The sequence below is a fragment of the Lathyrus oleraceus genome, chromosome 7 (genome assembly GCF_024323335.1).
Source record: "Lathyrus oleraceus cultivar Zhongwan6 chromosome 7, CAAS_Psat_ZW6_1.0, whole genome shotgun sequence".
Taxonomy (NCBI): Eukaryota; Viridiplantae; Streptophyta; class Magnoliopsida; order Fabales; family Fabaceae; genus Lathyrus; species Lathyrus oleraceus.
The window spans coordinates 357043873-357058097 of NC_066585.1; the positions used below are offsets into that span (position 1 = coordinate 357043873).

Below are 14225 nucleotides of genomic sequence, written 5' to 3' on the forward strand. Positions count from 1 at the left end.
CCAATATTTCTCTTCAATCACCATTAATGGCCGGAATGGAGTTCAACAACATCATTCTTCGTGGAGGAAAACCCGGAGAGCGACAAAATAAGATTTTGCAGAAATTGCAATCTCGGGAGATCCTCGCTACCAGGTATGTCGACGAAGATTGTTTGTACACTTTTGGAACATACCATACTGTTTTCCACATGCTTGATACTTTAGGATTACACGATATTTTTGCTAGTAAAGCACCCACCTATGATAGGCTAACTAGGGAACTTTTGAGTTCCCTAATTTACACTGGTTACCCTGGCACTGCTAGAACGGTAGGTACCGTTTGTTTTAGAATGTTTAATATGGAATACAAGTACACTACCGATGCTTTAGAGGGTATGTTAGGTATGCCTTACGATGAGGGTGCCATCTATGAGACACCCTTAGATGCTGAGTGGGCACTCGAAGCATTTACTTTTTGGAATAGATTATCAAATATGGCTGTGACTTCATTTGAAGGAATTTTAGCTTTTAATATTCATAACCGGGTCATACGTATTTTTCGATACCTTTTGGCATGTACTATATTTGATCGGGAGAATTCTAACAGTAAATGCCCGAGAGTTGCTATTTTTACAAGGTTTCCTCACGAATCGCAGGATCAATCCTATTCCTTTTATGTTGGCCCATATGTATGCCATTCTTAAAAAGGGAGAAACCATCTCTTTCGGTGGTTTAATTACTTCCATTGCCAGAGCGTTAAATCTCAACGCTGACTTAGCCACCTTGGAACCACTCCCTCACCGCACCATTAACTTAACGTTTTTGAAAGATATGAAAGTATGCAAGGTGCGGCGAGCAGGTGATTTTCACCTCATGATACATGGTGTAGCTGTACCGAGTGTTGTTTTACCTTGCTCTCAGCGTACAGATGTGCGACATGCAAGAAACAGGACGTATCATCTTGATGCTCCACCTTTTACCGGTCCTTTTCCACCTAACATTCCTATGGACGATGAGCAAGGGACCGATGATGAGTATGACCGGCTTGACCAATCACCTGCTCATGATATTCCTACTACATCACCTGCACAAACTGCACCTTCTTCTTCTCACCATTTTTCAGGTACCACTCCCGGTTTCTACATCACCAAAAAGATATGGCGCGAGCACCTGGCTCGTGAGGAAAGGCGTGACACCCTTCTGAATACCATAAACCAACATTTGACAAATAACATGAGTTTTATGGTAGCTTCCCAGTAGCGTAGTGAGCAAGCACATCAGACTATCACTGAGTGCTTACTTGCGACCATTAAGGAGCAGCATCGCCAGCGACAGGCTAATGAGCGTCACTTCGCACTTATCGAGGCCACCCAAGGGTCTCTCTTAGGTCACTCTCAGCAACTGCAGGTAGGACATAGTACTCATATCAGACGTCGTCGACCCAGGCATCCTGACCAGGGCGGTGACGGTACCGGTGATCACCCATAGTCCTCTCACTTTCTCTTCCAGGTTACTCCTACCCTATCTCATATCGAAACATTGAGGACAATGTTCGGTTTAAGTGTGGGAGGAGTTTTTTATCAATTTTTATCACTTTCCTTTATTTTTATCGCTTTTTAGCTTTCCTTTATTTTTATCGCTTTTTATCGCTTTCCTTTATTTTTATTATGTTTTGTGTGTTTTAGTTGTTTGCTTTTCCTTTCAATAAAATAACATGTGTCTGACGAGTCATCTGTGTAGTGTATCTGTATTTCTCCCATTTCTTTAACCTTACCAAAAAAAATTTGAACAAAGAAAACATTGCATCTTGAATATTCAGGCTATAAGACAGGTTTATAACAGGATGTAAAAGACTTGGGAAAACTTTTTCTAAAAATCGGTATTGTCATAACACCGTAGGCTTCATGATTATAAGAGTCAATCTCGATATCCCATATGTTGTGGCCCTAATTTTTGTTCGAAATAAGTCCTTAAGTAGTTTATCCTAGCAGTCAGCTCCGGCTTAAGCATGCTCTACGTAGGGGTTCGATGAAAATAAGTGAATGATAACAAAAATTCATGCTTTGTTCTCAAGTCGTATGAAAATCCGGGCTAGGTGACTCTCACACGGTCATTTAACTCAGCAAAATAAAGTCATATGCCTATTGTTGGTTGGTTCGGAGGTATCTGGTGCTGAACTTGGTAGGGTGGATTACGATCCAATCCCCACAACTGCAACTTGGGTTAAATAAAGGGGTTACACCAACTTATGTACCAGAGCCCCATGCTTAGAAAAATAAAAAAATAATAAGCCTATTTGTTGGTTGGTGATCGGTCACCATTTCCATTGAATTCCCACCATTAATCCGACGTATTTTTCATCACTTTGGTAAGATTTGTGTTTGTTTATAGTTGTTTCAGAGTCATTTATCATGTTTTGTTAGTTTGGTATCACATTTCATTTTATTACATGTTTATGTCAAAAAGGTCTCTTTTACGCTTCGTTTTGGTAGTGTTATTGTTACAGGCTGTTGCACAGGTTTAAAAGCACTAATAGTGGAGTTGGGGATACTCAGAAAGGCAAAAATATGAAAATACAGCAGTTCAACACGGGCACCCGTGTGCCACAACATTGCCCGTGTTGTTGGTCAGGCAAAGCAAGCTTGGAGAGAGCAAAAACAGAGAGTTAACACGGGCACCCGTGTGTAGGAACACGGCCCGTGTTGATGCTCCTGTAACTTAATATGAAAATAATCATGTTGGAAAGCACACACGGGCACCAGTGTGTACACACACGGCCCGTGTTGTTAGGCGCGGCTTAGAAACTTCAATTTTTGCCTTGTGAATCTATTCTTCTCATTAAGGGTAGTTTGGACTTTTTGCTTTGGGAAAATCCATCTGAAACTATTAGAAGGCTTGGGAGAGAAAGGAGAAGACACCTTTTGACGTACGAAGAAAAACACTGCATTGAGAAGATAGCTACTGCGGAGGATTCGAAGACTGCGAGATTCAAGGGTTTTGACCATTGAAGATCACAATCTCCTAGTTCTTTGTAATGTTTAATTCTCCTATTATGATTTCTTTGAACACTATGAGAGGCTAAACCCCCTATGTTAGGGGTGTGGTCCTGATTGGATCGTATGTTATGAATTTGAACAAATGATTTCCTTATTACTATGTTACTTATTTCAATTTAATTGTGTGATGTTATTATGCTTTTGTATCGGACAAATACAAATTGATCTATGACTATCAATGACAGGACTGTGATTGTTAGGGTTTTCACACAATTGGGTTTATGATTGCATTATCTAGGACTAGTAACTTTTGTAAAGCACCGCAAACCTTGATATTGTTTATGATTAAAACCAATGATTAATTGAATGGACATTTCAGTAAGAATTTGTATTTTAATAGTTTCTTCCTTAAGGACTTATGGAAGAACATTCTAAGGTTAGGTAACTGAATATTTCATATGTATTAAGGAAATCTTGACTGAATTCATAACTGGTTAAATCAACCATTCCCCCTAGCATATTTTATCTTCATCTATTATATTTTACTATCTGTTGTGTTATTTGTTAAAATTCCAAAACAACCAAACCATTATCTTTTTGTTCTGATAGAATCAAAGTAAAGTAAGTATTTCCTACGCAATCCCTGAGATTGATACTTGGAAATAAAACTCCTTATTACTACATCGGTAAAAATAGTACACTTGCTATTTTTCCGATCATGTTTTTGGCGCCGTTGTCGGGGATTGCCAAAATACCTATTTTAATTTTTATTCTATCGAAATTTTGTTGCTCGTCAACCAAATTTTTATCTGTGACAATTTTGTTATTCAACTCTAATCTTTGTCTAACTTGTTTATGCGAGGTAAGGCCTCAGCGGATTTTTCTTTTGACGCAGATCCAGAAAGAACTTCTCGCGCTAGGCTGAGACAAGCTAAGAGAGAAAAACTGGAATTAGCAGAGAAAGCAGAGGAGGAAGTTGTTTCAGTGCACTCAGAGAATTCAGATTCAGACGCGGAAACAGTTCCTGAAATCATGGCTGCAAACCCACCACCACCAGGGAGACTTCTCGACTATGATGGAACCAACACTCTGAGTGGTCGTATGACAATTGTAAACCAACCGGTTAATGTCGACCAATTTCAGCTGCATCCCAGCATAATTAATCAACTCGAAAGGCGGTCCTTTTCTGGAAGAGTGAATGAAGATGCCAACAAGCATCTCCAAAGGTTTTTAACTTTGAGCACAACGCTGAAAATGCCTGGACATAACGAAGAAGCAATAAGGCTTCGTACGTTCCCATTCACTTTAGCAGATGAAGCCGAAGAGTGGTTCTATTCCTTACCTGCTGGTAGTATCACTACATGGGAGGAGATGGAAACAACATTCTTGCATGAATATTTTCCTGCATCAGTGTCACTGAGAAAACGATACGAGATCCTAAACTTCAAGCAGAAGGAGGGTGAGTCACTAGGAGATGTCTATAAAAGATTCAAGAGAGTTCTAGTGGCTTTTCCTACTCACAACATGGATGAAACTGAGCAGATGCAAATGTTTGTTAATGGTCTTCGAATTCAAACGAGGCAAATCCTTGATTCAACAGCTGGTGGCTCAGCTAACTTTGCAACAACCACCGGTATGAAGAAGATAATTGAAGCAATTGCCTCAAATGAGCATTTGGAGTTGTATGATAGGGTGTCAAGCAAATCTGCAGTAATTGATTTGAAGCTTGAAACAAACAGGTAAAAATTGAAGAAGCAGTTGCTGCAGAGGTGGAGAAAAGGTTGAACGCACTAAAAATAGGTGCTTAGAAAGTGGCTCAAGTACAACAGGCACCAAACGATGTGTGTAGCATTTGTAATGGACCACACAATACTGTTCATTGCTTTGCAACACCGCAGCAGATAGAAGATATCAAGTTTTTAAAGCAAAACAATCCCTACTCTAACACATACAATCTGGGGTGGAAGAATCATCCCAACTTTGCGTGGAAAGATCAGAAGGGGAATGTGCAACAGCAAGTACAAGGCCAATATCAGAACCAATATCAGCAACAGCAACAACAACTCCCAAAGAAGGCAAAGTGGGAGATTGCAATTGAAAAGATGGCAGCTCAAAATATGCAATTTGAAGAAGAGACTAGAAACAATCAGAAAAACACCACCGCCTCCCTAAAGAATTTCGAAGTTCAGCTGGGGCAAATAGCACAGCAACTGGCAAGTTCTCGAACACCAGGTTCCCTACCAAGTGAAACAGTTCAAAATCCGAGAGGGCAGGAGAATGTTAATACTGTCACGACGACAGAGAAAAAGGCTGCTAAAAAGAAAAAAATTATATCACCGAGCGAGCCGACTAAAGAAGAAACTACAAAAGGAACTAAACCGGTGATTAAGTTTCCCTACCCTCAGAGAATGACAAAGAAGGAACCTAGTGAGTCAGACTTGGAGAAATTCATGACAATGTTTAAAAGGATTGAGGGTCATATGGCCTTGTTTGAAGCACTTGAAAGGATGCCCATGTACAAGAAATTCGTGGAAGAGGTAATGGCTGAAAAGAAACCAACCACTGAAGAACAGGTATCCGGTAAGGAACAATATAATGCAAACTCCCTAGAGCAGAACATTCCTAACAAACAACAGGATCCAGGAACCGTCACAGTACCATGCACAATCAAAGAAAGAACCTTCAAAAAGGTACTAACAGATTCTGGAGCTAGTGTGAATCTGATGCCATTATCGATCTATCACAGGCTGGGTATTAAAAATATCAGTGATATAAAGACCAATCTGAAGTTTGCGGATCACTCAAGAAAAGATGCATATGGTATAGCTGAAGATGTGCTGGTAACAATAGCGGACTTGACTTTCCCAGTCGATTTTGTAATCCTAGACATACCTGAAGACAATGAGGCACCCATCATTCTAGGTCGACCTTTCATGAAGACGAGCCGATGCAAGCTCGACATGGATGAGTGCACGTTAACCTTGAAAGTTCACAATAAGGAAATAACATTGAATGCTATTGAAGACCAGGAGGTTGAGGAAGATACAAAATCTCAGTATCAAGTAGGCTTAATCAGGACATTTAATACAATCAAAGTTGTTAGTACCTTAAGATTGGCATTAATTTTGTAAAACAAATAATATGTAATCACCTCTGTTGTTTTAATATGTTGGGTTGAAGAAGTTCAACATCTGGACCAACATGTCATGTAAGATGTCACGACATCGGGACTGTGACATCTCACATGTGTATCAAACTGAATCAGTTAATTCTGGTTTGGTTTGTGATTAATTAGGAGATCTGGTGAATATCCTAACTCCTATGTGAAGATTCAATCAGAAGATTTGCTGAAGATATTTGATAAATATACAGTTTCCAAATAGGGAGATCTTTTAGGAAATAAAAGATTGATTGAAGACCTTGATTGGAGCAGAAGATTTCTGCCAGCTCTGTAACAGCAAAGAAGAAGATTTGCTGCGATTTTTGAAGGCCCAAATCCAGTTGGGTGGTTAGGTTATAAGTAGGAGTTTGTGACCTAGGTTTTGTAAGCCTCAAACAATGTAGAAATTAGGGGTATTTGTGAGGTAAACCTCCCAACCTGTGGGAAGGTTACCAAGTGTTTCTCAGTGCTTGAAAGCATGAGATTAGTTGTAACTCAAAGCCTGTAGGCAGGAGTGATTATGTTCTTGAACGAAGCTGTGAAGCATGTTCAAGATGTTTTGACATTACATGGTAATTGTAGTGATAGGAATGGAAACTGGAGGTTTCTATCTAGGAGTTCCTAGGTATAGATTGCATTGGGTAGGGATTAAGTGAGGAGTTGTAAACGGGGGAGTTTAACTCTGAATTAATACTGCTAATAGTGGATCTTCTTCCTGGCTTGGTATGCCCCCAGAGTAGGTAAAGTTGTACCGAACTGGGTTAATAATTACTGGTGTTTTTACCTTCTGCACTCTGTAATTTATCTGTTATAATTCAATATGTTTCTAGTCTGTTTATGAAGGGAAGAACAGACTTGACACATAGCCTGCAGTCTGATTGCAAAACAGAATGTTATGACATTCATTATTGACTGCTGTTACTGATAGACTGGTTAGTCTGTTATAGTTTATCCATCTGTATTGTTGTGACAGATGATGTTCAAGACAATGTTGAGACATTCTGCTTAGAACTGGACAGGATCAATAATCATAAGGGCTATGGTTGATTTCTACTATGTGTGTGCACTAGATGGACAAAACTGGATGTTCTTATTTCCATGTTGGTATATTATCAGATGTCTAAACATCTGTGACTGAGTGCATATCAGTACTGGATTTTAATTGTTATAACTGTCTTGCTCTATTAGTAACAATGTTGGATCAGATGTCATGACTTCGTGTAGAACATTTGAACTCTGACTGTACTAGAATTTCAATTGGTATCAGAGCAGGCATCTTGTTCTGTTCCTGGATGAGATCCATGGGTGATACTTTCTGGTATCTTGCAAGGAGTTATGTCATGACTGTTGTTGGAACCTGTGGAAGGTTCTGTGATTCCCATGAATGGTCCCTTGAAGTAGGTGGTTGGACTATTCATGACAAGAACTATGTGTACCTGTCTCTGGAGGTTGGCAATTGGCCTTTATGTGGAACAGCTGTGCTAGTATTAAAACATATTCAAACTTGGTATGTTCTTGGAGGCTGATCTAGTGAAGTGTGTGGTCATAGGTTGAGTTGTATTATGGTTTCCGCTGCATAATACCTGGCAAAACTCAAACTCTGATGTAGTTTCCTGATAACATGAAATTATATCACATTTTAGGACTTAATTCAATTAAATTATATTATTCTTTACTTTAATTTATTTCATTTTATCAGATACTACGCGATATTTCCTTTCTATTTATCTCAGGTATCTATTTGAAGCAAAAGTAAAAAAAGGAAGAAAAGGAGGTGCAAAAAGAAGTTTCTGGAAACAAATAGCAAAAGCAAAGCCCAGCCCAAAGAAGGCACAAGCGTTGTGCCTGTGACGAGCGTCACAGAGGTTGTGACGAGCGTCACGCTATATGCACTTGTGTGACGAGCATCACACATGGTGTGACGGACGTCACACCATTCCCCTATATTTCAGGCACAAGGAACGCTTCAGAGACGTTGAGAGAGAGTTGAGCCCTATTTCCACGCCCAAATATTCTGCACGTTGAAGACTTTTGACGCGGAAGCAGTTGCAGGAGGTGGCATATAAATAGTAGCTTTTTGGAAAGCTCAGGGTTCCATGCTTTTTCCAGATTTTTGCCGTTTTCGCATTCTTTCTTTTTCCAGCAGCTTAGGCATATTTTTACAGTATTACTTTGACAAATTTTTATATTGTTTTCCTTTTGCAATTCTATTTTCTTTTCCAGCTCTTAATTAATTTTTCGCACAATAGTTTCTACACCGGAAACTATTGTGTACCTTTTACCGGATCTAACCTTACGTTAGAATCTAGTTTTTTATTCCTTCGTTTTATTTTTCTGCCTGATTGAAGAACTCAACAACAAATCCAACCGGTCTATGGTGGAGTGTTCAAGACTGCTATTTAATTATTCAGGTTTTTTATTTATTTGTTGAATTTATATATGCTTGTTTTTTCTATTAATTTTTGTTGCTTGCCTGTGATGAATCTGTTTATGCATGTTATTTATTTAAGTCTGTTTAGCATGTCTGGCTGATTTATTTAGGTATCGGTATGTAAAGTAAGCGGAATGAAGGAATCAAAACTAAGTTGGTTTAATTAAGTTTAAAATTAAAACCACTCTTTTTACGGTCTCAATTTACAGGTTTAATAACAAAGTTTTTGTACGAAAGTAAAAGACATAAAGAAGTTAAAATCAATAGAGCGAGAGTTTGTGGTTTTGACTGGACAATGTAAATTGGACATTAATTCTAGATCATGGCGAGAGCAATTTTTAGAGTTTATTAAATTCTAACCTTTTTCAAAAAGTATTTTTAAAGATTGAATGTGAGGGCGAGAGTTAAGCATTTGAGTTTAATCATATAACCTAAGTCAACAGAGCGAGAGTTTGAGATAAGGGTGTTTAAACGATTAGTGTTTTCTTAAAAAGAGTTTCTACGGATTCTACTGTTTTCAAAAAGTGATTTTTGACTTAAATATAAGTGACAGCTACGTTAATATAAAATCATAGTTTATTCAACAGAGCGAGAGTTTGAGATAAAACTTTTAACCAATAGAGTCAACTGAAAAGATTTACTTTAAAACCAAGAAACCAATAAAGAATTGATTCCCTAATTACGACGAATTACATACCGATATCCGCTTATTAGATATTTATTTTAGATCTTATTTTAGTTTTAACGTTTCCCTCAAACAATCAAAATATCATCTGCCTTAGCTTTACGAAGTAACCTTAGATAACGGTATATCGATTCATAAGTCCCTGTGGGATCGATATCTTTTAAAACTTCGCGATAGAACTGTGCACTTGCAGTTTGTACCCCAATTCGACTCATAAAGTCGAGCGATCAAGTTTTTGGCGCCGTTGCCAGGGACTTTTATTTAGTTGATATCGTAACTCTCCTGTTATGCTGTAGGGACTAAGGCTTTTCTTTTTCTTTTCTTTCTTTCGTTGATTTGTATGCCACGCACTCGCTCTCAAGGCGAACCGCTCTACTTACGAATCAACGATATCGAACTATATCTCCGAGTCTTACGACGAATTCGGGAATATCGTGCTGCAACAATCTCCCTCCTGTAGAACTTCCTGATTTCAAAAATATTTTCCCTTCGATACCCGAGATGGCAGAACCAGCTCGTGCTCTTAGAGATTACGCCGCTCCATCGCAAGATGAACCGCATTCAAGATTGCTCCACCTGCAATCGAAGCAAACAACTTTGAACTCAAACCTTCACTGTTGCAGGCAGTGCAATAAAACCAATTCTCTGGGAATCCTACCGAGGATCCTAACCTTCATTTATCCGTATTTGTCCAATACGCTGATACTGTTAAAACTAATGGTGTCACTTCAGAGGCAATTCGACTTCGTCTTTTTCCTTTCTCACTAAGAGATAGCGCTAGAAGATGGCTTCAATCTCTTCCTTCCAACTCAGTCACCACATGGAACGAGTTGAAGAAAGTTTTTCTTGCTCGATATTTTCCGCCAAGCAAAACAGCTATGTTAAGAGCCCAAATAAATGGATTTAAACAGAAAGATAACGAGTCTCTTTTCGAAGCATGGGAAAGATACAAAGACATGATGAGAATTTGTCCACACCATGGTTTAGAAGACTGGTTAGTAATTCATACATTCTATAATGGTCTCCTGTACAACACGAGGTTAACAATAGATTCCGCCGCAGGTGGTGCGCTAATGAACAAACCTTACGCAGACGCTTACCAACTTATCGAAAGCATGGCTCAAAACCACTATCAGTGGGGAACCGAACGAACAATGGTGGAAAAACCTCAAACGAAAACTGGCATGTACGAGATAAGTAACCTTGATCATGTTAATGCAAAGGTGGATGCTTTGGTCCAGAAAATTGAAAGTTTAAATGTATCACCTCCAGCCACAGTAGTTGCCATAACTCAGAATTGCGAAGTCTGTGGAATCCAAGGTCACACTCCTGCAGATTGTCAACTCCTAACAGGAATCCAAGCGGAGCAAGTAAACTATGCTCAAGGAAGCCCCTATTCGCATACCTATAACTCAAATTGGAAGAACCATCCAAATTTTTCATATAAGAGTAATAATGCTCTATACGCATCTGGACAATCTCCAAATCAAGCCCTAGCTATACCTCCGGGATATCAGAAGCCGACCCCATCTACATCTAACAATAACGCCCCTAGGAAATCCAACTTGGAAATCATGATGGAGAACTTTATAGCTTCTCAACAGCAAACCAATAAAGAATTCTTAAACCAGAATGTACACACTGGCGAACAAATTAAACAACTAGCAAGTAAAGTAGATGCCCTGGCTACCCATAACAAAATGCTGGAAACGCAAATATCACAAGTAGCTCAACAACAAGCGCCTACTGCTGCCCCAACTGGTACATCTCCTGGCCAACCCCAACCTAACCCAAGAAGCCACGCTCATGCAATTATACTGAGAAGTGGAACGGAAGTGGAAGGACCGTCTGACCCAAGGATAGAAAACCAAAACTCTGAAAGGTCAACTGAGGAAAGTGAACCTAAGGAAAAGGCAGAGAGTAATAAGGAAGTCGTAGAAAAGAAGGAACCTTATGTACCTCCACCACCTTATAAACCACCTATCCATTACCCTCAAAGGCTTGTTAAAACCAAAGATGCGGGCCAATTTAAAAAATTTGTCGACCTACTAAAATAATTAAACGTCACTATTCCGTTTACAGAAGCTATTACGCAGATGCCCTCATATGCCAAGTTTTTAAAAGAAATTCTTTCTAATAAAAGGAAACTTGAAGATAGCGAAATCGTTACACTTACTGCTGAATGTAGCGCTATAATACAGAATATGCCTCCTAAACTTAAAGACCCAGGTAGTTTCTCTATACCCTGTCACATAGGAAAAATTTTCATTGACAAAGCCTTATGCGATTTAGGAGCCGGTATTAGTGTTATGCCTTTATCCATATGCAAGAGACTTGAAATGGGAGAATTAAGACCAACTAAAATGTCTGTGCAACTAGCAGATCGTTCCGTAAAATATCCTGTAGGAATTCTTGAAAACGTTCCAGTGCGCATAGGTCAATTCTACATTCCAACTGATTTTATAATTATGGATATTAGAGAAGATGAAGTTACACCCATTATACTGGGAAGACCGTTCTTAGCAACCGCCGGTGCAATCATAGACGTAAAACGAGGACGACTCACTTTCAAAGTAGGGGAAGAGAAAATTGAGTTCATCCTTTCCCAATTTTTGAAAGCACCTGCAATAGAAGATACATGTTACTTCATGGATATCATCGATGAATGCATAAAAGAAACGGAGTTAGAAAAAGACAAATCATCTGACTACCTTGTAGAATACAAACTTAACCAATGTTTAGCAATAACACCGGACCCTATGCAATGCCTCAAGAAACCAACCTTAGACCTGAAAACACTTCCCAAGAATCTGAGATATGAATTCCTAGACTTAGAGCTTGAACGACCAATGATAGTTAATGCTGACCTAGGAACACTCGAAACAGAAAAACTCCTGCATATCTTAAGAAAATATCCAACCACACTAGGTTACAACATCACCGATCTTAAAGGAATAAGTCCTTCAATTTGTATGCACCGCATCATGTTAGAAGAAGACTGTAAAAATTCTAGGGAACACCAGAGAAGACTAAACCCGATCCTAAGTGAGGTAGTGAAGAAGGAAATAACCAAGTTATTAGAGGCATGTATCATATATCCTATATCTGATAGCAAATGGGTTAGTCCTGTACACGTAGTACCAAAGAAAGGAGGTATAACAGTCATTGAAAATGAAAAAGGAGAGACTATAACCAAACGAATCGAATCGGGATGGAGAATGTGCATTGACTATGGGAAACTAAACAAAGCAACCCGAAAAGATCATTTCCCTTTACCATTCATTGACCAGATGTTAGAACGATTAGCAAAACATTCACATTTCTGCTATCTAGACGGTTACTCAGGTTTTTTTCAAATACCAATTCACCCTGATGACCAAGAAAAGACAACATTCACGTGCCCTTTTGGTACCTTCGCTTATAGACGAATGCCGTTTGGCTTGTGTAATGCTCCTGTAACATTCCAAAGATGCATGATGGCAATATTCGCCGATTTTCTAGAAAACATCATGGAAGTATTTATGGATGACTTTTCCGTATGCGGACAAAGCTTTGAAGAATGTCTTGAAAACCTAGAGAAAGTTCTAGAGCGATGTGTAACAGTAAACCTAGTACTTAATTGGGAAAAATGTCACTTTATGGTACAAGAAGGAATTGTTTTAGGACACATCATCTCAAATAGAGGAATTGAAGTAGACAAGGCCAAAATAGAGGTAATCGAAAACCTTCAACCTCCGAAGACTGTGAGAGAAGTACGAAGCTTCTTAGGACATGCCGGTTTTTACCGACGATTCATTAAAGACTTCTCTAAAATAACTAAACCGTTGACCGGATTATTGATGAAAGATGCTGAATTCATATTCGACAATAAATGTTTAGAAGCATTTCAAACGCTTAAACAAGCACTGATCTCCGCACCCATAATGCAGACACCAGATTGGAATGAACCATTCGAAATAATGTGTGATGCCAGCGATTACGCTGTAGGTGCTGTTTTAGGACAACGAAAAGATAAAAAGCTTCATGTTATATATTACGCAAGTAGAACTCTAGATGAAGCACAAATGAATTACGCCACAACCGAGAAAGAACTTCTAGCAGTAGTGTTTGCGCTAGATAAATTTCGTTCTTACTTAGTCGGAGCCAAAATAATTATCTACACTGACCACGCTGCTATCAAATACCTCTTAACTAAAAAGGATGCAAAACCTAGACTCCTAAGGTGGATCCTGTTACTACAAGAGTTCAATTTGGAAATCAAGGACAAGAAAGGAACTGAAAACGTAGTAGCAGATCACCTCTCTAGACTTGAGAACCTTGAACCGGAAAGAACAGCAATTAACGATGATTTCTCGTACGATAAGCTTATAGCTACTTTAGAAGAAAATAACGCTGATAAATAGGTAGAAACTACCTTAGCAATATCTGTTACACCGTGGTACGCTGACCTCGTCAATTATTTAGCTGCCGGAATAGTTCCATCTACCTTATCGTACCAACAGAAGAAACGATTCTTCTATGATATAAAACAATATTACTGGGATGACCCCTTACTTTTTAAAAGAGGTCCCGATGGTATTTTCCGTCGGTGTATACCCGAAGAAGAGGTAGAAAGTATAATCCAACACTGTCACTCCGCTCCTTATGGTGGACACGCAAGTACATCCAAGACCTGCTCTAAAATCCTACAAGCCGGTTTTTATTGGCCAAGTATATGGAAGGATGTACATGCAACTATTAAGAAATGTGACAGATGTCAACGCACAGGAAACATATCTAGACGTGACGAGATGCCACAAAAGGGCGTTTTGGAAGTCGAGATTTTCGACGTGTGGGGAATAGACTTCATGGGACCTTTTCCATCCTCTTTCGGCAAAAATACATACTTGTGGCAGTTGACTACGTATCAAAATGGATTGAAGCTATAGCTTCTCCAACAAACGACACACGAGTAGTAACTAGACTCTTTAAGAA

General features: G+C 39.0%; 1 non-coding gene across 1 annotated transcript; it reads right to left on the reverse strand.

Moving 5' to 3' along the window:
- Positions 1 to 10129: 10129 nt before the first annotated feature.
- On the reverse strand, positions 10130 to 10236 carry LOC127108979 (small nucleolar RNA R71). The gene has a single exon (XR_007796470.1). It is a non-coding gene; the product is annotated as a small nucleolar RNA R71 (small nucleolar RNA).
- Between the last annotated feature and the right edge of the window lie 3989 nt (positions 10237 to 14225).